At 39.8% G+C, this 26,007-nt stretch overlaps 1 protein-coding gene across 2 annotated transcripts in view; it reads right to left on the reverse strand.

The window, feature by feature from the left end:
• Positions 1 to 26,007, reverse strand: part of LOC122559093 (contactin-4-like) — a 2,522,648-nt gene that overhangs the window by 2,283,511 nt on the left and 213,130 nt on the right. The window lies entirely within an intron of this gene.

Genomic DNA, 26,007 nt, shown 5'->3' on the forward strand with positions numbered 1-26,007 from the left:
TGAAAGACAGATGGTGAGCTGGCAATAGGCAATATCTTCAGTACAGACAGAGGATGAACTGTATCAAATGTCTGGATATGTCAGAGCACGAGTATCTTGTGAGGTTTGGATCCCATGTCAGTGGTCTAGGCACAGTTCTAGACTTGTGCTTCATTGATAATACAGCCGCTCTGTGCAGGCAACAATTGGCCATATCCAGAGGCTGTATCAAATAGTCTTGACTCTGGAACCCGGCTGGAGTTCATGGCCATGGGATATAAACTTGTTGTTTTCAGGGAGGTACAGCTGAGAGGTGCATCAGTTCTGTTCAGGCTCCTCTCCTGGGCCTCCCGTGCTATGTGCAGAATCCATACGTTGCTCAGATAAAGGAAACAAAAATTGCACGGCCTTGACCTCAATCTACATGGGTGCAAGTAGGTCACAATTAGCGACAACTCCCTGTGGAGTATGGTGTTGATGTAAATCAGTCAGCAATGTACAATGCAAGCATGACATAACTAATGGAGTCTGAGATGTATGCAGTATGAAATAACACGATACTTGGAATCATTCTAACCAAGTCTGTATTAATATATACAGAGTGAATAAAGAGTTGGAATTGCTTTACCATGCCTACATTCTGATCAATGGGAGAGTATGTAGACAATATTCACCACCTAAATTAGTACTGAGGCAATTGGGATAAATCAAGTCAGGCATTACAGCTGAACTCCCTTCCAATGATGACCCTAATTCTGAATATCCTACTCATGAAAAAAAACACAAAATACACTTTTAGCACAAGTTTTGAAGAAAATTTTGAAAATATTGACCATAATCAAATTGCTGAAATGGAGTAAATCAGCTTGAATTTCCAAAAAGAAATGTCCGGCTAAATAATCAGACGAGAAGAATTGAAAGAAAAGAATTGCTTCATCATTTCAAAGTTAATATAATGATTTAGATTAGTTCTTAAAGTAGAAGTTACAATTTAGAAATCTGTGTGGGCTATTAACAGTGTATTACAACAAGTGCTAATGGAGATGTCTTGAGATGAGGAAACAAAAAAAGACTTAAACAATGTTCCTGAAAAAAACACAGGAGAAGGCTGAGGATTTGCTAAATTCTTCTCAAAGCTTGTGATTCAATGTCGCAGTTTAGGCAGAATAGTTTCCAAGATATTCATTACTTGAGCAGTGTCAGAACTCAGAAATGGCCATGGTTCACAATTATATTGAGCCTGGGGGAAAAGGAGAATCCAAACAGAAATACAACCTGCTTCTGACCCTCAATTCCAAATGATTTCCACCAGGGCATGCTCCGAGTGAGCAGTAAAGACAACACTGTTGCTAGTTAAATTCAACTGCTTAGCTTGACCCCTCACTCTTCCTCCTTTCCTCGTAACTAAGACTCAGAGCTCTTCCTCAAGTTCTGCTTCCCAAGTGAAAATGCAAAACAAATGTTTTATTATTGAGCTCTGCTGAAGGGTACTTTCTAAAAAGTCACTTCTACTCATTTTATGATTTTTAAAAAATGAACTATTCATTGTTTAACATTAATATTTTTGGTCAGCACATATTCATGTTTTTTTTAATGCTGTAATATTTTCTTGTGAAATTCATGTTGTACCAAAGTAGATCTCAAAAAGGGGAGATAGAAAGCAGAAAACTACAGGCTAGTTAGCTTAACATCTGTCACTGGAAAATGTTGGAAGCTATTATTAAAGATGTTACAGCAGGGCACTACAAAACAAAAAGGTAATCAGGTGGAATTAAAATGGCTTTCTGAACAAGAAATTATGTTTAGCTAAACTATTGGCGTTATTTCAGATGTGCTAATAAAGGGTAACCAAGAGATGTACTGTATTTACGTTATCAGGAAGTATTTCACAAGATACTATGTCAAAGATTATTGAAGAAAATAAAAGCTCATGGGGTAAGGGTAATAGTGGTATGAACAGAAGACTGGCGAGCTAACAAGAAGAGATGCTGTCAATGGCAGACTTTCTGGTTGATACAATGTAGAAAGTATTGTGCCATAGGAATCAGAGCTGGAGTCTCAGTGCTTTACAATTTGCATAAATAACTTGGATGAAGGGACTAGAGGTATGGTTGCTAAGTCTTCTGACAACACAGAATCAGAAAAATGTAGAAGGAGGCCCAACATGCCTGCACCAGCTCATTAAACGAGCATCATTAACTAAGGACACAAAACTACAAAGTGAGATAAATAGGTTGAGTGAGTGGGCAGAGATCTGACAAATGGAACATAATGTGGGAAAATGTGAATAAAAAAGAGAGAGGCATATTAAATGGTGAGACAATGCAGAGTTTTGGATGGCTTTATGCATAAATCCAGGGGTTTGGATGGCTTTATGCATAAATCACAAAGTATTAGCAAGTGGGTGTGGCAAGAAATTCAGAAAGTTAACAGAATGTCATTGCTTACTGCAAAGGTAATTGAATACAAAAGTAAGGAGGTTGCGCTGTAGTTATATTGAACATTGATGAGACCACGTCTGGAATAGCGTGCACTGTAGTATTGGCCTCCTCAGATAATGAAGGATGTAAATGCTTTGGAAGCAGTTCAGAGAAAAACTAGTAGACTTATACCTTTAAAATAGGGCTGAGTGACTTATGAGAATGCATTAGACAGTCCAAGCTTCTATCCAGAAGAGTAATACAGACTTGATTCAAACATAGCTGATCCTGAAGGGGTTTGTAAGAGGAGATGTGGAGAAAATGCTTCCTCTTATGGAAGAACCTAGAATTAGGGGTCACTGTTTCAAAAGAAGTCATCACCCAAGTAGGACAGAGATAAAGATCTTTTCCTCCTCAAATGGTGCTAAGTAGTTTTTGCAATTTTTTTTGAGGTCGAGATAAAGATATGCATGATAGGCAAGGGAGAAAAGGGGTTATATTTGCTCCAGTAGGAACAGCAAGTGTTGGAAATTCTCAGCAGATCTGTTTAGAGGGATCAGTGATCCTTCATCAGTTGAATATCATGCATCTCAAGCACTGACTGTTTTTCTCTCAATAGATACTCCATGGCCTGTGAATTATTTCCAGTATTTCTTGTTTATAGTTCAGATTTTTGGCATCTCCAATTATTCGCTCTCATATGAAATACTCCATGTTAGGTATTTTCAAGTGTGGTTTGCTTCATTTTACAAGAAGATATTTAGTACTCAATGCAAATTTTCTCTTTTACTTTACCATGTCCCACTCGTGGGTGGATAGAATAATACATTATCACAGGAGAAGCAGTTGAGCTAACTTACTACAAGATTTTGCCTTTCTTAAACTTGGACATGAAATCAGGATTCATTCATCAATTGAGTGCCTCTATAGATAGCTAATTGGAGACAATCGGGCAAGGTTTTAGATCATGGTTGATCATACTCATCAAGAGACCTAGCAGTTACACACAGGAAATATATAACAGAAGTCATGAGCATTAGAAAGCGCATTACATGAGCCATTGAATCTAACAATGTGATTGCAGTGTCTGGGCAGATCTGGGGAATAGTCTTGAACATGTACCAGCATTGATTTATAAAAGGTTAGTGATCTGTTGCAATGGAAAACTCAAAATGTTTCAGCCATAGCTCACTTCAAGAGCTGTGAAAACATTTGCTCCATAATCTAGCAAATTCCTTTCTTGACTGCTACAACTCTGAGTGGGTCCGAACTTTAAAATGTAGCCCATTGTATCTGAGGACTAAATTGGGTATTAACAAAAACTAGAGAAAGTGGAATTCTTCAACCATCAAAAAGAAGTGAGTGAGATATCTTATAGCAAAAGAAATCAAATTTGAGGAAAATAAATCCCATGAAGCTCCCCTTCAAGGTAGGTTATAATTAATGTATATCATGAGACTCACATTCAGATGAAAAGTCAAGGTCAGAAACAATGTTATGTTCACTTCACAGTGACTGATTAACACTTGAAACAGAGTTCTGAACGGAGGCATAAGTTTTCACTCATTTGAGAGACAGCTGGAGACTATAGGTTCTTCCAGCTAGACAAAGCAAGATGACCTCAATGACCTTCCTCATCTCTACTTTTCTTGAAATAGTTGAAGGTCTTCATATTGACAGTACAGAGAAGATTACATTTTGTTTCCTCTGACACGGCGAAGGCATTAAAGATAGAGCCCACACGAGATCACTTGACCTTGGTGGATGAAAAGCCCTTCAAATTATTTTTATCCTTCGTGTGTGACAACTGAATTTTCTTTAAAAAAAACACAAGAAATATCAAACAGAAGGAGCTCGACTTGTGCTCTATTCCCTAGAAAAAGCAATTTTCCTTCATGGAAGAGTAACATGAAACTTGATATTTGTTAATTGCTTTCAAAAAGAAGTATTTACTGTTTTATGTAAGAACCTAAAAATGTTTTATCGTCAAACAGGTTATTAAATACTATGGTGACGCCGAAGATTTATTCAAGGTAATACTGCAATCTTAGGAGTATAGATTCTCAAATAAAATGAAATCCTTTTTATACTTCAATGCATTGAACATCCTATGCAGTTACCGTGCTGACTGTCAGCTCCTGATATTGGACTGTTTGTCATAATAAAACTGAGATCAGTGTAAGAGGTTTTTCATGTTTTTGAAAATTCAAGCTCACATCAGCGACCATCACACAAAAGCTATTTGTCTCAATGTTCAGGGAAAGAAACCTACTATCCTTGGGCGATCTGGCCTTTACATGACTCCAGTCCCACAGCAATGTGGTTAAGTCTTAACTGCTCTGTAAAAGGAGCCTAGCAAGCCACTCAGTTGTATCAAACTGCTTGCAGCATTTCAAGACAACGACTGCCAAGTTCACCTCCTTGCTTCCTGATCTACTCTTTGCATTTTCCTGCAGCTTGAATTGATTAAATCTTCTACGCAATGATTGCCTCCAGACCTTTGTCCACATCTTCTCTGTTTGGAGCTGGTGCAGGCTGTTTTTGCCACGTCAAATTTCAGACCTTTGGTTAATTAGCCCAAAGTAGCATGATTGGTGTTGGAAGGTTCCCCCCTTATCTTAATTGGAGTTTGATGGTGAAAACTGATGAGATCTTCACAACTAAAATTACCAGGCAGATCCCTCACCTATGACTATTGTACTTTAACACATACTGGATGAAAGGTAAGCTTGTTCCTTCCATAACTAGTCATTGTGAAAGAGATTGTGTACTATGGTGCTGAGGAACTTTACTGCATAATTTAAACAGAACAATGGAATGGAAGCCTAAACTAATGCATTCCATTAGTTAATTTACCAAATAAATTCACAAAGAGAGATTGTGCTTCCATGATGGTTGAATGCCTAACCAAAATTGCATTCATTTTGAGAAGTATTTTATTGTCATTAAGCTGTTACCGAAACTCATTTGCATACTATAAACACAGTATGCTGTGTTAAAACTTGTATTGCTCGCAAGACAAAGGTTTTCACTGTGCCTCGTGACAATAAATTCAATTCAATTCAATTCAGTTCCTGTTGTCAACCAGAATCTTAAAAATGTTTTCTCACATAAGTTTACGTTGTTTCTCAATTTATAATTGATAACGAGACACACAACAGATACACATTCATGGTTTAACCTGACTTTAGAAGATTAAAAATGTTCTTTCTAAAAAAAATAGAAGCAGCCAGTTATTAAAGGGTATGATAATCAACTTTTTCACAAATTCCAAAATTCATTCAAAAGATTGGAACACACACCGATTGACACGCTTACTCCATAAAGAACCAGTTCAATGCTTAGAGCCTCCACAAAGGCCCACAAGCAAGGGCAGCCAATGGAAACTGCCAAAGGTGATGAATTAATCCTTTGTGGATGGCCATTTTCCTGAGTGAGATCTTCTTCAGTAAGATATTTTGAAAGCCAGTCCAAATGTTTACCGAAACTTAAGGTGCCCTGAAGGTAATGTGCAGTGAAAATTCCTCAATCTTTTATGGTAGCTTCATTCATGTTGGGGAAGCAATGGCCTAGTGATATTATCATCAGACTATTAATCTGGAGACATAGGCCGTGTGCTGGAGAGCTGGGTTCAAATCCTTCCTGTGCAAATGGTGGAATTTGAATTCAATAAAAATCTGGAATTAAGATTCTAATGATAATCACGAGGGAAAAAAAACCTAGTTCTATTTGCATTTGTACCCATCCCTCCAAACCTATTCTTTTCATGCATTTATCCAAATGGCTTTTGAACATTGGATGCAGCTACAGTTGCACCACTTCCTGTGATAGTTCATTCTACACTTTTAGGGAAGGGAACTGCCACCCATATGTGGTGTGGCCTACATGTGACTCTCAATCCACAGTAATGTGGTCGACTAGCAACTGACCTCTAGGTAATTAAGGATGAGAAATAGATGCAGGCCTAGCCAGTGAGGCCATCATGAATGTAATAAAAGCTACAATAAAATTAATCGGATTAAAAATGATAACATTTTTTTCAAATTAAAAGATACCAAAAAATGCACTTAAATATGTTTGATGAGTTAATCATTGCATTGACAAAACAAAAATTACTCATCAAGTATTCCTGTCCTTACATTGCTGGCCTTTACACTGGAACAATACAACACAGAAATCACAATTGTCTTAGTTACAATTGCACATCGTGCAACAGCAGTTAACAGCCACAGAGAAAAAAAGTGAGAATATCAGGCATTCTGTCAACTACAACAGGAGCAGGAGTGTAAAACAACAATTATTGGATCAGCTGCCTATAGGAGTCAGAATTTGCTGAACAGCCATTTGTTCTAATTTACCACTGAAAAGATAATCGCAACAACGTTTTTTTTAGGTTAGATTAGATTCTATTCCCTACAGTGTGGAAACAGGCCCTTTGGCCCAACAATTCCACACCGATCCTCCGAAGAGCAACCCACCCAGACCCATTCCCCTACACTTAACACTATAGGCATGGCCAATTCACCTAACTTGCACATCTTTGGACTGTGGGAGGAAACCCACGCAGACATGGGGAGACTGTGCAAACTCCACACAGACAGTTGCCCGAGGCGGAAATTGAACCTGGGTCCCTGGCACTGTGAGGCAGCAGTGCTAACCACTGAGCCAACCATAAAAGAGTTCCACTCAGACCCATCTCTCGACCCTACCCCAGTAGCCCTGCAATTCCCATGGCCAATCCACCAAACTGTCCACCTTTGAAATGTGGAAGAAAACCCCCAGAGCACACAGAGGGAATCCATATCATCACAGGGAAAGTGTGCAAACTCCACACAGACAGTTGCTCAAGGGTGGAATCGAACCCAACTCCCCGCCATTGTGAGGGAGTAGTGCTAACCACTGAACCACTGTGCTGTTCCCTCATTCTGAGACAATACCCTTAAGTCTGTATCTTATAGTTAGCAACAGTCGTGCCACAGCATCTCTGACAGTATCTTCCCAATTGCTATATCTATGACTCAGGACACCAGAATGAGATCTCACCTCGACCTTCTCTGTTTCAAAGAGAACAAGGTCGACTTCTTCAGATTCTCAATAAAACTGAAATCTTTCATCCATGGTACCATTCTAATAAAGTCAATACTTTTGCACTGTCTCTAATATCTGAGTTTCTTGTTAAAGTGTTGTGCCCACAACTGAGCACAATACTCTAGTTGAGGAATAATTTTTAAAGTGTTCCTTCTTTTGATGCTCCATGGCCCACATATTCCATGCCAAGAGAGTCATGAGAGCAGTGTAGACTGGGGTTGCGTGTTGGGCCACTGTGGAATCCCAAACCCAGAAGATTCACAGACACTGTGAAGGAAACTGAAACTTGTGATGATGCCATCACTTTGAAATGTTTTGTTGTTTTTTTTGAAGAAACACTGTAAGGCAGAGGTGACAAACTGGTTACTTGAAGTCGAATTATGTGAACAACTTGTGAGGCCTTTAGGTTATTTTTAAGTTGTAACAAAAGAAATAGCCTGTCTGTGGCCAGCTCTCACAAAGCAGGCTTTTGAGTTTATTTTATCTTTAAGCAGTCAGAAACTGTTTGGCATCTCAAAAGAGTTGGAAGCTTCAGTGAATGTGTCCTAGCTACTATACTCTCAATTTTCTTTTGATGTTTCTTCCTCCTGGATTAGAGAACTGCATGTAAGAATCTGTGTTTGAATTTGCCTTTTTGCCAATGGGTCTGATTTTGGGATGTTACTATATTGGAACAGGTAACTAGGAATAGGTTCCATATGTATTAATCAGTTAACTTTTCCAATAGTTAAGTTATTCTAAATTCCTCATTCATTTTTTGTTTGTATTTAACTATCGTGTGTAAATAAATGATATTTTGCTTAACATCGAGTACTTTGATTAATTGCAATGCTTCTGGAATTTGGCATTTCATATTTACCTTTAAAATAAGAAAGAAATTAAGGTCTCGGCTACCTTTGTAAAAACATTTGAAGAGGTCCAGTCTGGTCCATAACAAAAACTTGTGAATGCAGACCTCTTAAAGAACCAATTAAAGTTGGAGAATTCAATTCAGTTCTGACCAGTGAAGCTTAGTAGTTACACAAGAAAGGTTAGAGGATGAAAAATGTACTCTTAATCTAATATCACTATGAAACTAATGCACCATTTCATGACTGATCCTCATAAATGTCCCATTCCTGACCCATTAAAGCCTTTGAAATACAGACGCCCTGACCAGAATAACATATGCTCACGGTCTACATAAATTAGACGAGCTGCATGATTTGGAGGAAATTGTAGCTGGTCTAATTAGTAAGTTTACGGATGGTACAAAGATTGGTGGTGTTACGATTGGTGAGGAGGATTGTCAGAAGATACAGCAGGATATAGATCAGCTGGAGGCATGGGCAGAAAAATGTCCATGGAGTTTGACCAAAGCAACATTCCTCTGAACCCAGACCTGCCTGAAATCCACCAACCCCCAATTCTATCCTGCCTGACCCATTACCTTGAAAGCCCTGCCCCCCCTGTACATCCTTCAACTAGGCTGCCCAGATCCCAGATCTCTCCGAATAGACCTTTGCTCCCCCAACATGGGCCAGACACTGCTTCCACTTATCGAAACAAGCCCTGGGTCTGACAGTAACTCTGCCAGACAAACTATTCTCTTTCCAGAACAGAGCACCCCATCTCTCCAACCCACCACCCTGAACTCTCCTGGAAATGACACTCAATTTGGCCCCACATTCTCCCTGAAACAAAGCCCTTTCTTCCCTCCCGCCCCCACCCCCCACCCCAGCCACTCCATGACTAGTCTGATGGCCCAGGCATCAGAGAACCCACTCCACTGGTTAGATCTGACAATCTTCCTTAGCACTCAATCATTCACTTTTCTGGCACTCTAGATTCCTAGCCTCCTGGTACCCAACCCATTTCATCCATCTGGTTTGCCACTTTCCTCACACACATGGCACCACCTGACATCAGAACACCTCAGCCAAATGCCACCCAAAAACCGTAATCCTATGACGCACTTACCCTTTCACAGGAGCCATCAAAGTGGCTGGCTGTGTTGCTGGAAAGCTAACACACAGACTACAACACAATGATTGCTGCAAAAAGGGGTTTGTTTTCTCCCAACATCATCTTTGTCGTTGGATTTATGGTTTCCAGCTTAAGTCCATTTCCAGGAATCTCCAACACAGAAGTCCTCTAAAAGTGCTTGGGAATTTTTTTAAACTGACTAGGGCCAGAAATTGAGTTTCCAATCTTGATCGGAATATCTGGGCATATGTTTGTACAACCATAGCCAAATATTCCACACATTTATGTTCAAGTAACAAACTTCTGAACTCGTTTGGCCATCCTCAAGATTTCTGTACAATCAGCTGTTCCAGCATGTAGCTCCTTGTTCTACCAAAAGTATCATTTTACAATGCTCTTTAATAAATTTAATTCTGTTTTATGATCTGTCAACTTTAACAGTCTTTCTGGATCTGTTATGACCATATTTCCAAATTTCACATAATAACGATAGGTTATGGCAAACAATAGTGTGGTATCCCCTCAGTTATATTTTGCACAGTCAGATTGTTGTTATTTCAGTAACAGAATTTTCACTTTTACTTTGATTTCAATTAGCATTTCAAATCTGCATACACATTGGCCGATAAAATGGATCATACCACAATCATTATACAGACTAGATCTCCAATATAGGAGGAAGCATGCACAAGTATACTTCAAACTGACTGCAAACCACTTCTTTGTGATATGTCTTCTCTTGTCAACATGGACACAGGACTGAAATAGGCATGCCACCACTTGAATATGCAAAGTAGGAGCAGAGTGTGCGATGCATGCTGCAAGTTGTTCCTGCTCTTTGCAGCCAAGCCAAATGCCCTGAAAGCTATTAGAAACATAACTTGGGCTGCTTTTAAGGACCTTACTGATTGAGCAAGAGGAGCAAATCAAATTACAGATCAACATCAGCCAATGCTCTTTCCCTTTCTGATTCCTGCCTCTGCCCAGTGCACACTAATCCACCAGCAGCACTTTCATCACAATCCCAGCAATGACTTCAGTCAGACAACAGCCTTACCAGTTCGATGGGCAAATGCAGCTGGGACCCCAAATTAGTTTGCTGGCCAAGACCAAAGTTGGCCAAGGACCAATTTGCCCTGGTCTTGTCTCTGACCTCACTGAGCACATGCCCCATTTCAGGCCAAGTCCAATTATTTCGGTAATTAACTTCTTAAAATTACATAACAGAATTTGGCAGAATTATGCATTAAAATATTCAATTGTTTCCATAACCGTACATTTTTCTCCAGCTTCAAGTCTTTGTTCAGAGCTTAAATCATGTTCTGAATACAGTGATGGCAAATATTTTCCAAATGTATATAAACAAAAATGTTTGTATTGTAATAACTTAGAAAATGTTCATGTAGTTGTTTGGTTTAGAACATCCAGAATCAAAGGTTCACACCTTTTTTAAGTAAAGTACTATTTGATTCAAAGACACTAAAGTCACATGTGTCAGCAAAACTGTGAACACTAAGAGCTATGAGTAATCTTTGGAGGTGATCTATCCCTTCAATAATGATGGTTCATCAAGAAATGTCACTGAATATAAGGTGAATGAGATTCTTGACAGTAAGAATAGCATACAATCTGTACAAAAAGTGTACTTCATAGAAATGACCCTTGAGTAAAATCAAATGACACCAGGTTATGGTCCAACAGCTTTATTTGAAATCAGAAGCTTTCAGAGCTTTTTAGGCTTCACCTAATGGAGGTGCCAAGCTCCAAAAGCTTGTGATTTCAAATAAACCTTTTGGACTTGAACCTGGTGTCATGTGATTTCTGACTTTGTCCAACACCAGCACATCATGGATATAGGACATCAGTATGTCATACCTTATTTTCTTCATCAGAATGCATCAAGTGGAGGTGCCAGTGTTGAACTGAGGTGGACAAAGTCAGAAATCACACAACACCAGGTTATCATCCAATGGGTTTATTTGAAAATATGAATGTTCAGAGCATTGCTCTTTCGTCAGGTAGGCATAAGTTAAATTCTCAGAATGCTGTTAATACATGCTGGTTGTAACACTATTTTGTTAAGGTAATTAAAATCATTTTGTTCACATTCAAATGTTCAATAATAAACATCTCAGCAGTTATTTTAGCGACAACATTATCTCCATCTTTTCCCTTTTGCAACTCAACTCTGTCAAGACACCTACAATTGCCCTTTAATTCTCTTTAACTACAATGCATAGTTCCAGGATACAAAACAAATATCATACAACACCCAACTCCATGGAATTAATGGCTGACAATGAACACAACAACTTTTGAAAACATAAAATATAAGAAGAATGGGGATGCATAGCAACTCAACCAACATTTGAGGGGAGAAAAATGGATAGATATTTAGCATGTGGCTTTCATCATGCTCAGACACCCACAAATGTACTGAAGACCATCACTTTTAAGCAATACAAAACAGTATTGGGTATAAGAGGTATGACAAAAAGATTATCTCCCTGAAACAGTAACTCTGGCCAAGACTTTACACGTACAAGTTAAAGTAATATGACAATGGATGTAGGTTTGCTCACTGAGCTGGAAGGCTCGTTTTCAGACATTTCATTACCATACGAGGTAACATCATCAGTGAGCCTCCGGATGAAGTGCTGGTGACATGGCCCACTTTCTATTTATGTTTTTAGGTTTTTTTGGGTTGCTGATGCCATTTCCTGTGGTGATGTAATTTCTTGTGGTGACATCTTTTCCTGTTAATTTTCTCAGGAGGTAGTAAATGGGATTCAAGTCAATGTGTTTGTTGATAGAGTTCCAGTTGGAATGCCATGCTTCTAGGAATTCTCATGAATGTCTCTGTTTGACTTGTCTGAGGATGGATGTGTTGTCCCAGTCAAAGTGGAATCTTTCCTTATCTGTATGTAAGGATACTAGTGAGAGTGGGTCATGTCTTTTTGTGGCTAGTTGATGTTCATGTATCCTGGTGGCTAGTTTTCTGCCTATTTATCCAATGTAGTGTTTGTTACAGTTCTTGCAAGATATTTTGTAAATTGTATTAGTTTTGTTTGTTGTCTGTATAAGGTCTTTCAAGTTTATTAGCTGCTATTGTGTTGGTGGGTTTGTGGGCTACCATGATGCCAAGAGGTCAGAGTCGTCTAGCAGTCATTTCTGAGATGTCTTTGATGTAGGGGAGAGTGGCTTGAGTTTCTGGACATGTTTTCTCTGCTTGTTCAGGTTTGTTGCTGAGAAATCGGCAGACTGTGTTCATTAGGTACCTGTTCTTTTTGAATACACTGCATGGGCAATTTCCCTCTGCTCTGTGTAGTTCCTCTGTGCTGCAGTGTGTGGTGGCTCATTGAAATAATGTCTTAATGGAGCTTCGTTTGTGAGTGTTGGGTTGATTGCTTCTGTCTTTCAGTATTTGGTCCGTATGTGTTGTTTACCTGTAGATGCTGGTTTGAAGTTCCCCATTGGCTGTTTGCTCTACTGTGGCATCTCGGAATGACAGTTTGTTGTTGTTTTTCTCCTCTTAAGTGAATTTTATGCCAGTAAGGATATTATTGATGGTCTTGAAGGTTTCCTCTAATTTATTTTGTTTGGTGATGATGAAGGTGTCATCCACAAAGGTGACAATGCCTTATATGATGTCATGTCCATGAATGCCCTGGGCGAGTTATCTCACGTATTAATGCACTTCAGTTTTTCATCTATGCAATGTGAGACATTGGTCAAATACTCAGCAAATCACATGTAGTGTCTGAGCAGGAAGCTCTCGTCACTGTTGATACTTTCTGGTGTCAAGCGTTCTGGCTCCATCCTGAAACGCCAGCTGGACAACACTTCACCCATACTTCGAATTCTTCTAATCACCCTGGGGTGGTAACCAGAAGCCCAGAAAGACCTACCTTGAAGGCAAAACTGCCCCCAAGGTTTCCTGATGCTGCCTTACAGATCCTGCTGGACAGAATCACTTAGAGAAGATCTATCCTGATCCCAAGAGATGGCATCAAGAGGCCATCCTGTCAGGTCAGTCTTGATTGTAATAGAGATCAATACCACTGAGATAAAAACAATGACTGCAGATGCTGGAAACCAGATTCTGGATCAGTGGTGCTGGAAGAGCACATCAATTCAGGCAGCATCCGACGAGCAGCAAAATCGACGTTTCGGGCAAAAGCCCTTCATCAGGGGCTTTTGCCTGAAACATCGATTTTGCTGCTCGTCGGATGCTGCCTGAATTGCTGTGCTCTTCCAGCACCACTGATCCAGAATCAATACCACTGGCCCAGACAAAATAGATGACAAATAGTGCTGCAAGAAAATGAACAATCTCCTGTTTTCCATGACAGCATGTGTGATCATCTTCTTTCTGCTACCTCACACACATAAGGGCATCACTCAGTTTCACTCTGCCAGCCATAAACATCTCATCAATGGTTACAGCCCACAAGCCTCAGCATTACAGGCATGAGATGCACTGAAGAGCTTCCAACCACATCATCCTCTCAAGCTACTGAAGCTTCCTGGCCAGTGCTTTGCCTGCTCACTTAAGGAGCGCAGATCACAACCTGTCATGGTTATGCATACTCTCAGAGTGTTCCATCACATTGTATCCTTCTCTTTATTGTACAGTATGATAAGCACGTCCTCAGTGTTGGTGTGATTGTTTGTTTGGTGGGTAACTGACAAGTGGTAAATGTATTATCTGTTCTTAAATTTTAACATGATATACAAATTGCTAGTAAAGTTAAAATAAGTGAATAAAAAGACAACACAAATTAGTGAGTAATATAGTTAAATAATTACAACTACAATGTCAGTTCAGGGCACATGGGAGATTCTAGATGCCATTCTGGTCCAGAGATAATATATCTGCAAAAACGTGAAGTTTCAGCAGCTTCAGCTCAGAGTTTATGAGTTGGAGACTGAACTACAGACACTGCGACATATCAGGGAAGGATAAAGTTACCTGGATTCTCTGTACCAGGATGCTGTCACACCACATAGGAAAAGATTTTCTGATTCATCAGTGGTCAATGATAGAAGGGTGCAGCTGTTAGTGAGGCAAGTAAGGAGATCCAGATGGCAGGAACGTAGGAACATCTGTCTGTGATTGTCCAATATGTTTGCGGTTCTCTCAGTCTGTTTGGGTCCACACAATAGATATGCAAACTGACCATGTTGTGATGGCATTGGAAGTTGAGAGTGTGTTGCTGGAAAAGCAAAGCAGGTCAGGCAGCATCCAAGGAGTGGGAGAATCAAAGTTTTGGGCATAAGCCCCTCATCAGGACTTTGTCAATTCCCGATGAAGGGCTTTTGACCAAAACGTTGATTCTTCTGCTCCTCGGATGCTGCCTGACCTGCTGTGCTTTTCCAGCAACACACTCTCAACTCTGATTTCCAGCACATACAGTCCTCACTTTCTCCTCGTGATGGCAGTGGAAGCCATTCAAGCAAGGGGAGCATAAAAGAATATATTGGGAATAGGTGATAGTACAATGAGGGAGAGTGACTTTGTGCTCCACAGCAAAATCAGAAAGTCAAAATCAGAGATGGCTGTCATTCTGCCCAGTGCTAGGATTTAGAACAGCTTCTCAGGACTGGAAAGTAACTTGCAGGGGGATGGAACCAGTGGTACTGGTTCATGTAGATACAAATGACAAAGTGTTTCTGCAGAAAGTATGAAGAGCTAAGCACGAAATTTAAAAGCAAAATCTCAAAGGTTATAATCTCTGGATTACTACCTGAACCACATACAAATTGGCATAGAGTACATAAAATTTGAGATATAAACATGTGACTCAAAGAGAAGTGAGTGCCAGTTCACAGGTCTGGGGCACCAAGACTGTGGAAATTGGAGGCTGTACCATAAGGATCATGGACACATGAAACGTGTTGTGACCAGTGTTCTTGTAAACTATATAAATAGGGAAGTTGTTACAGTTTAAAACTAAGTGGTAGGGGCAAGGGATCAAATGTTGAAAGATGTAAGATTTCAAACAATAGGGACAAGTTCAGAGAGCAAAATAGTAAAAATTGAAATGGGGCAAAGATAATGACTAGATGGGCAGGGAGGAAAAAAATCTACAAACATACCAAGAATGAAAACTAGATGTTACAAAGAAAAAAAGGCAAAGCTCAAGGCTCCATACTGAATGCGTCTAACATTCATAACTCAGTAAATACAATGATGCACACATTGAAGTAAAATGATATGCTCTGATAGTTATTACAGAGACATGGTTTCAAGATGCTAAGGTTTGAGTAAAGGCACGTAAAAATTTCAAGATAAATAGGAAGCTCTGTAAAGTGGAGGAGTAGCACTGCTATTCATAGATGGCATTTGTGTGATGGTTAGAGATTGCATGGGGTCAGGAGATTGCATTAGGAGATCAGGATATCAGATCACTTTGGGTAGAGATGAGGAATTGGGTAAAACTAATAAAGGGAAGGAAGTCATGAATGAGAGTAGTCTGCCAGCCCCTTAACAGTAACCCCAATTTTTAATATTGGATGTTTGTGACAAAAGAACAGGAATAATCATGGATGGCAATTCTCATCTACATATAAACTGGAAACATCAGATTAGCAGTCAAAGTATGGATGAGAAGTTCATCAAATATTTTTGAGGTAATTTCTTAAAATAGCATTTTGGAACTGACCACAGAGCAGATTATATTAGTCTTGGAATTGTGTAATGTGACAGGATTAAACAAATCTAAAGTTAAGATGCTCCCAGGTAGGAGCAACCATGATACAATTGAATTTACATGCAGTTTGAAAAGGAGGTTATTATCCGATGATAGCATTTTCCAAAATAAATGAGGGCAGCTATATGGACATGAATGCAGGGTTAACTAAAGTAAGTTGGTGAACTAGGCAAAGGGACAGATCAATAGTAACACAGTGACAGACATCTGCAGGCACTAGCATCATCCCATACCAGGTTCGTTGCAAGAATCTGAAGTGTGTGCTCCCTCCTCTACCTGAGAGTCCTTGGTGGATACATGGGGAAGGTAGCACAGAAACAGGGACAATCAACTCAGCAGCTACATTAGCTAGATGAGGCTTGAGGGACAGAATCTGGTCAACTTCTTACTGAAATATGTTTGCCGCTAGTCAAGGAAGAAATGCCTGATTTCTCTTCCACTCAGATGATTGCTGAAGACTAGGCACCTGCTCAGCCCCATGCAAAACGTCTGTTTCCATACATGACCATAAGTTACATGGTCAACCTGCAGAGAAAGCCATGGGAATGTCATGCAGAGGCCCTCCACAGGCTAGAATGGAAGGTGAATGAGTCTATCCAAGCTCTTACTCTTCTGGTGACTGCCTTCTCAGAAAGGGTGGCAGCTCGCTTGGAGAACCAGATGTAGCAGAACACTCAGTGGCTGGCAAATATGTGCCTTAAACTACAGTCTAATGTTCTAGCTATGGGTTCTCAGGATCAATGTTGAAGTGAGAAAGTTAAGATAACACAACCTCACTCCAGATGTTCCTTCTTCAAGCAGATATGATGGGGCCACAGGGAACAGGATCAATACAGACAGGCATATCAATAATGTCTTCCCAGGATACTTTAGATTTGCCCTGTCCCCCCACCTCCCCTCTGTCAGTGACCACCTTGCTTCCAGGTAAGGATGGTCCAGCTACATCAGGCAGAATATTCTCGGTAGCTAGGACACCCGTGACTCTGATCCCCACAAGAGAACACCCAGTCAGCAGTCATCCTACACCCGTACTTCACAAGTCAGGCTTGCAGCTAGACATAGCAGGAAGGAACAGAAGAAAATAAAATGTTTCTAGGGCACATTGGCTAAAAAATGGCGCAAACATTGTACACCATCTGAATTTCTCGAAATACAAAGTCACTTGTACTGTCCTCCAGTCTGTTCCAGTCTTATTGTCCGAATAAAGATACAAGAAGGCTCTCTGAAGTGAGATAGAACACCTTCAACCGGCACAAAGATGTTTCTGCATTTTAATCATTTATTCACCATCCAACCTTTCTCAATCAAATAAAGTGGAGACCACCTCAACTGCCTCGAACCCGACAGCTTTGAGTTGGGGATTTCATTCAAAGCACACAGACGAATCTCAGAGACACTGACACTAATATTAAGGTCAAGGGGAGGAACTAGCTCCTGCCACATACGACAGATATATTCTTCACATGCATCTTCGAAGAATAATGGCAGAATTGGTCAGGCTCCAGCAGGAAAATGTCTGAGGGTTCTCCAGGCCACATTGCAGAATTTAAGGATGTGAGATGTGAAGTGGGAAATTGGTAAGTCATCTGTCAACTTTATGTAATTGTGCAGCTGCCTGGAGAGTACATGTCACCCTACAGTAGGGGGAGCACTGTCAGTGAGGGTGCTCCAGTATTATATTGAAGGCTCTTTGCATTCTGAGGCATTTCAGAGATAGTGAGGAGCTAAAGCTCAGATTGAGCAGTCTCAGCATATGGCACCATTCAACAGTATTCAGCAGGGAGTGGACTCCTTGATGTGAGTCATGTCTTTGACACAATGATCACTTCAGTGCAAACATCCAGGAGTGCATAGTCACACAGATACTCAGAGTATTACAGCTATATTTTGTGCTCATGTTGGACCAGACACATACACTTCAGCTTTCACAGAAGTGAAGTCTTCAGATCCACATTTGAAAGGAAAAGTCAACATTTTATTTCAATGATAAATCAAACAGCAAAAAAACATCCTTGACAATGTAGCACATGGCAAGCAGAGGTCTAAAAATGAAATAACACCAGGCTATCTCAACCCTGCTTAGACATCCTGGACAGGAGTGACTTTCAAGTTCTCTCTGGACTTGCAGGCTTGGTGGACCTGTCTTCCTCTCTTTGACGGTCCTCCTGGTCTGAATATTCCCACCTTCATCTTTCTCCTCAGAAGTTCCTTCTCCTTCCTGTTCATCCTCCTTGTCACTGATTGGTGCCTGAGAATGTAGACGTGGCAGCCCACCATCCTGACGGAGGAAAGCCTGTCTTCGTTGTACTGCATGACATCATCTGACTGGTCCAGGCATCAGATTCTCATTTTCAAGAGACCTATGATTCGACAATACTTCTGATTGGAGTTTGTCAGAAATATACCTGGCAATGAGATGTCATCAGCAGGGGGAGGACCTCTGAAAGACTCTGGTACCTGAGAGTACTCCAGGATGTATGAGTCATTAAAGCTCCTTGGACATCAAGTCATGCATGGCTATTATAAATGATGTGACCATTCAGGGAGTTCAATCCTTTTCTGTAACACTGACACCCACTTCGAGAACGTCCGGTCCTCTTCCCCCCTATCCTACTGGATCGCACCAAACCATATTCAATTGCTCTCCATAACCATTTTCACAGCTAACAAATAAAACCATGCCAATCACCAGTTGAGAGATGCCTACAGCCTTAATCATGTTATGGACAAAGCCTTTAACTTCCCAGTGGATTATGTACTCTCCACCCTCTGTCTGGGAGTGACTCATCACTCTGACTGATGTGGCAAAACTGCTCCAATTGACTACAGCCCAATGCCCTCCCCATACTGAATTTGTAAAATGATCCTGACTGACCAATGGAGACTGATTTTGCTCAGATTCCTGGATTGCTCAACTTTCCTGATTGTAGTGGTGCAGATCCCAGACTGGTGTTGGACAACTGCCTGACTGACCTTGGCTCACCCCCCCATCTATAACTGGCACGTCCACTCGACTGAATGTGATGCTACCTGCTGACGAACTGGAGTCCACCCTCACTCCACTAAGCAAGCTTCCTCTTTCCCTTTCCCACACTGTCATGCTCTTCATTCACATGTAGTGTGTTTGCTGTGAAGGCTGCTTGTTTGCGCACCAGTTTTGACATCGACATAGCAGCATGCCATATAATACATACCCTGCTTCACACTGATGTTTCACTGTTCCTTAGAACCATGCATGACTGCAGAAGGCAAGGTAGGAGCATGTGGCTCTGAGGCAAATGTTGCTACTTTTCCACTAATGTGCTACCTATGAAGCAAACTCTGATGCCATTCCCCATTTGTGCAGAGTGAATGGCCAAGAAGGTATTCTGCTTTAGTGCCCATGGAAACACCAACTGCAGCTTTACAGGTTACAACAAAAAGACGATGATGATTGAGATGGATATTCGAGCCAGCCCATTCTATGTATTGATTTAAACTGGATGCCAAAGAGCAAAATTGACAGCTTCTTAAGAGTCAAACGTCTTAATTGAGCAGAACTTAGTTGGGCTGGGGAAGTTAATTCCAGTGAATTGTCTAATTAAGGAGGTGTCAATGCATGTACAGAGGCTTCTCTCCAGCTGACAGCAAGTTATCTTAATTGCAAAGGTTTATCTCAACAGTGAGAATTTGATTTTTGGACATTTGCCCAATTAACTCACCATGCCTGCCATTATTGTCTCCGCCTAAGGAAGGTCCATTGTCTCTCCATAGATTCAGCCTGGTCTATTCTGTTTCCTCAACATTGTTAAATTTTATTTTAAGACAGCTAGTTCAGTTTGTCTGACTGGAAATCAAGCCATGAAAATGAATAATTACACTGAGAATCAGAAGACAGGGAAAATATTATCATGAAGCAATAAGGTGATATATTTGCACTACAATGGATTGAGTGTGCAAGATATTAAAGCTGAAATCAGACCACAGAAATGTCTCTATGAACTAATTTAGTTGAAACATTTCTTATAGCAAATGGGTTTCAATCAAACATTCACTTCATTATCTAATTTCTCATAACTGTTTCAATTAACAATCTTAACATAATTCAAAATTATTATATGCATAAATATTTGGCAAAAATCATTTCTTTTCATAACAATTTAATTCAATAGCTTTATTGGACTCAAATTGAATTTACGATCTGCATTTTTATGATTTCTATTAATCATTTCCTGCATCCTCAACGTCACTCTCAAAATTCTATGGAGCAAAATCTAAATCCATAACTATTTTTCAATGTTTGTTCATACTCTGAACATTTCATCATCATTGTCAAAGGCCATGCCCGTTGCATCACTCAATCTTTTTAGTATTATTGCCTGCATTTTGTTGAAACAGCAAATATTTGATGATACACAGCATTAAAAGTTCTTCCTTCTTGAGCATAATTAAAGAGATTTCTTGATGAATCTTCAGTGATGATATTTAATGGATGTTTTCAAGAATTTTTTGATTTTATTGTTGTTTCTACAAGAAGAACATTGTGAGACAGGTGACTCCTTAAGAGCAGCAGTCAGACTTTACTATTTTGGGCAACAGGTCAAAAATGGCCTTTGTGCACTCCAGATTTAATATATCCCTGATTCAAATCAACAAATTAGGAGCAGGAGGCTATTCATCCCCTCAAGTCTGATCTGGCATTTCGAAAGGTCATGGCTCATCATGGCTTCAACTCTTATTTCCTGCTTAAAGTGTTAGGATTTGACTCTCTGGTAAGTTAAAAATCAGCCTTGGTCTGAAAAATAGCCAACCACCCTGCCTCCACCACTCCTGAGGGAACAAAGTCCCACAGGCCGATGACTGTCAGAAAAAGATTCTGTTTCAAATGAAAGGTGCCATTTGTTAAAGGGTATCACCCTAGTTCCAGTCCCTCCCACAGGCAGACATGTCATTGCAGCACCCTGTCAAACCGTCTGAGGATCACATGTTTTGGATGACCTCTCAATCCACTAAACTCAATGGATCGTAGAAATAGAAAAAAATCGGAGCATGAGTGGTTTATTCAGCCTTTTGAACCTGCTATAGTATTCAATGTGATCATGGCTAATCATCTAACTCAGTACCCTGTTCTCGTTTTCTCTCCAAATCGTTTGATCCCTTTCGCTCCAAGAACGTTCTACGGGCATTCTAAGGACTCACAACTCTCTAGATGAAGATATTTCTCCTGATCCCAGTAATAGATGGCCTACCCTCTATCCTTAGATTCTGGTCCTTGGTTCTGGATTCTTCAGTCATTGGAAATCTTTCCTGCATTCACACAGTCTGGTCCTGTTAGAATTTTATAGATTTTCTCAAAGTCTCTCTCATTCTTCTGCAGGTCCAATCTGAAGTAACTTTTCTCAAAGATTAATGCTCTCATTCCAGGAATCAGTTAGGTGAATCTACTCTGAACTGCTTCATACAATTTGTACTAAAATTGATCATTATACACTCGATGTGGTCTCTCCAATGTATTGTTCGACTATGACAAAACATGCCAACTTTTATTTTTCATTCCCATTGCAATACATGACAACATTCCATTTCTCATCCTAATCACTGCTAATACCTACATATTAACCTCGACACCCAAATCCTTCTGTGCCACAGAGTTCCTCAATCTCTCTCGTTTTAAATAACATGCTGTATTTCTGCTCCTCTGGACGAAGTGAAGAACCTCACATGTTTCCACATTGTAAGCTATAAACGAAAACTTCACCCACTCACTTTACTCATTTATGTCCCTTTGTAAACATGTGCTCTTCACAACTTACATGCCTATCTGACTTTGCAATATCAACAAATGAAGCAACCTTACATTCGGCCCTGACATCCAAATCTTGATGTAGACTAAATAATTGAGGTCCCAACACAATCCTTTGTAGGACATTATCTCCTACACTATGAGCTCTTGTTTTGTGTAGTAAGCATTGATGTGGCATCTTGTCAATGCCTTCTGAAATTGCACGAAATCACAACTACAGGTTCCCCTTCATCCATGTTGCTCATTACTTCCTGAAATAGCCCTAATAAATTAGTCAAACAAGATTTTCCTGACATAAAACCATGTTGACGAGCTGACTGCATTGACATTTTCCAAGTGCATTGCTACAGCTTACTTAAGGATAGTCTCCAGGATTTTCGTGATAGTTGATGTTAAGCTAACTGGCCATTGATCTAATGCCAGAAATCGTATTCTGAATCTGACTCACAAATGTGATGAAGATTATTAAAGAATGGATGTTTACTGACACCCTTGAGTCTTGGTCTCTGTAAGACTGGTTCTTCTGGCATTCTATCACTGTCAATGTTTTTCCTTCTCACTGCAACTTCTTCCTTTTCTTTTCCTCTTTGTTTAGTTGCTATCTGCCACTTTATCAACTATTTTGCCTTATTTCACTATCTTTAGCTTCCTTAGTTCTATGCACCATCTGTCACTTGTCTCAGAACAACACTGACATGGAACAAAAAAGACAAACAACTTCAGTATGAAAAAAATCAAGCATTCATGATGTAAATTCATAGTATTCTTTCTTGCAGTGCATAGTTGATGTTGGGTGTGAAAGCAAACAGAGTCATGTAGGCAAATTACAGGACCTCCTGCAAAGAGGACAATCGCGCACACTCCACCATTAAATATCAACACCAATACAATATGCTCTTTAGTCCAAGGCATCAAGCCAAGAATTTTGGTTGAGAATGGCCTAAGGAGCTCAAAGGAGTTCAATAACGGACAAACGTTTGTGTGTTGAGTATAATTTGTTTGGATCTAAGTGCATATATTGTCACATTTTCAATGCATTTCCAGTCATGAAAGGTTGAATTTCCAAAGTACAGAGGTGGGTTGTTTGAGTACATTTAATGTCACAACAAAGTAGGCAACTTGACACCCCAACATTAAAATGATTGCTGATGAACGGAGCTCCATCCATGTGCAAACTAGCAGTGTCTTTCAATATTCATAATGAACAGACAATGTGCCAATGTGAAGAGGAAACAGCTGTCTGCACTTTATCTCAGTTCGTTTGCTGAAATATACCCTGCATTATAAAGCACCATGTTTTCGTAGAAGAAAATGTACTTAAATTGCAAATATAACACAATTGTAAGATTAAGTAGTGTGGATGCTGGAAATATGAAATAAAAATATAAAATACTAGAAATACTCAGCAGGTCAGGCAACATTTATGTCCTGAGTTCAAACTTCAGGTTAATGACCATTTATCCAACTCTCAGCTGAATCCTCAACTTTTTATTCCCTCATCCCTGATCTACTGAAATTTCCATCAATTTCTGTTTTTAGGTGGTGTTTCAAGGGTGTCTGTTTAAAATGCTGTTATGAAGTCCACACATCTCCTGCACCTAGCATTATACATGAACAGAAATTCATTCAGCAGAAATTAAATATCCTGCAAGATACCAGCACATGAGTACATATGATTGCTTCAGCAATTGCTTTGTGTTATTTCACCAAAGCTGTTAACCTTATTAAAATAAATTGGCCAAGTGTTCCTACCCTCATCACACACAGTACAATTAAGAGGTATGTACCCAACTGTAAACAAATTGAGATTCTGAGAAGATAACCCAAAAAAAAAGCTATTATCATTCATGTAGCCTCTCCTGCATCTGTTATGACAAGCAAAAACAGAAAGTGTTGATGTTTTCTTGAATAAAACATGAGAAGAGTGTAAAGTATTTACTGAATGTTGGAATCAACTGCATATCAAAATCTGAAATAAAGGGTGTTAACATAAAACAAATTCCATTGAGGATAATGAAAAACATCTGAGTGCTCATACATTTTCCAAACCATGTCTATGTTGGTATCTAATGTGACAAAGTTATTTCCTGCAAGTGTTATGCAAACCATTAATTTAATGTTCGTCAGTTGCCTGATGATTTTTCTAAGACATTAACAAATACCGATGACAAAATTTAAATTCATAACATTTTTTGTAACAATTCTACTGTTACAAGTTCTGTATTGTTGAAGAGGCCAACATTTAGATAAAATGGGGGCAACACAGATGCTCAGTAGTTAGCACTGTTACCTCACACTGCCGGGGACCTGGTTTCGACTCCAGCCTCTGATGACTTCCTGACTATTTCTGCGTGCATTTCCTCTGGGTACTGTGGTTTCCTCCCACAAAGATGAGCAGGTTTTGTGGACTGACCATGCCAAATGGCCCATAGTGTCCAGGGATGTGCAGGCAAGTTAGGTTAGCTCTGGTGAATGCAGGGTTACAGGGATACAGTGGGTGGAAGGGGACACTCTTCAGAAGGTCAGTGCAGACTTTATGGGCTGAATGGCTTCTATCTGGACTGTAGGGATTTTATGATGCTGAACTGAGATAGCTGGCTTTCAGCGGGGCAGAAAGATTCAAATGAGAATATTCAAAGAAGAGTCGTGGGTCTTTCAGCTGTCCGAGCCAAAGTTTACTCTTAATTCAGACCATCTGGTCATTGAGTTACTGGTGTCCCAGACCTTGCTGTGTGGAAATTGGCTGCTTAGTTTGCTACATTGCAACATACTTTAAAAATGTGTTATTAGCAATGTGGACAGAGGAAGCAGACACATTGAAATTTATAATAGAAATGGTTGGCTAGAAATACACGGAAAGCTATATATATTTTTTATGCAGTATGGTTTATTACTGTGTTTATTTTCAGCCAAAATGCTGTTTTGCTTGTCAGTCTCTATAATTTTCTTATTGCTTTTGAATTTATGCTTTTCTACATTATGTTAACCTCCTTGATTATGCTAAAGCCCTACTTCCCTCCCGAGCTATTTTACTTGCCAGTGCGTTGATCATGGCCCTGATTAAGCACAATGCACCCCAACGCAACAGGTTCTTGTTTCTCTTGAATGGGTACCAGTGCCCCATGAATGAAACGTGTGGTTTCCATACTATTCTATCAGCCATGCATTTAACTTTAATATAGCTACAGCAACTTATCTGGCAATGGTAACCACTAAGAAAAACTTAGAGTGTGATTCTTACAGTTTCTTCAAACAAAAAGTTGTGGATCCAACCAGAGTTCAGGCTATTTGGATCTCAAATGTGTAGTGAAGCAGGTTTAATTTTTTTAAAAAATGGTTTAGTTACAACAATGCGTACTATTTTCAAGATTCAGTGCATAAATTTGATATGAATCCTTAAACAGGGCCTTTTAAACCCAAAACCACTGTTAATGAGAAGAACACATCTCACAGAAGGACAAGGACAGCAGATACATCAGAACACCCACCACCTGCAAAATCCCCTCCAAGCTACCCACTGACTTGGAAATATATCATTGTTCCTTCAGTGTTGCTGAGCCAAACTCTGATAACTCCATTCCTAACTGCAATGTGTTGTACCAAACGGAGGGCAGTGGTTCAAGAAAGCAGCTCACCACCATGTTATCATGGGCAACAGCTATCTATAAGAATAATAGGGTAGTTATGGTACGGGATTTTAACTTTCCAAACATCGACTGGGACTGCCATAGTGTTAAAGGTTTAGATGGAGAGGAATTTGTTCAGTGCATATAAGACAATTTTCTGATTCAGTATGTGGATGTAGCTACTACAGAAGGTGCAAAACTTGACCTACTCTTAGGAAATAAGGCAGGGCAGGTGACTGAAGTGTCAGTGGGGGAGCAGTTTGGAACCCAGGGACCATAATTCTATTTGTTTTAAAATAGTGATGGAAAAGGATAGACCAGATCTAAAAGTTGAAGTTCTAAATTGGAGAAAGGCCAATTTTGACGGTTTTAGGCAAGAACTTTCGAAAGCTGATTGGAGGCAGATGTTCACAGGTAAATGGATGGCTGGAAAA

Source organism: Chiloscyllium plagiosum, chromosome 18 (assembly GCF_004010195.1).
Source record: "Chiloscyllium plagiosum isolate BGI_BamShark_2017 chromosome 18, ASM401019v2, whole genome shotgun sequence".
Lineage (NCBI taxonomy): Eukaryota > Metazoa > Chordata > Chondrichthyes > Orectolobiformes > Hemiscylliidae > Chiloscyllium > Chiloscyllium plagiosum.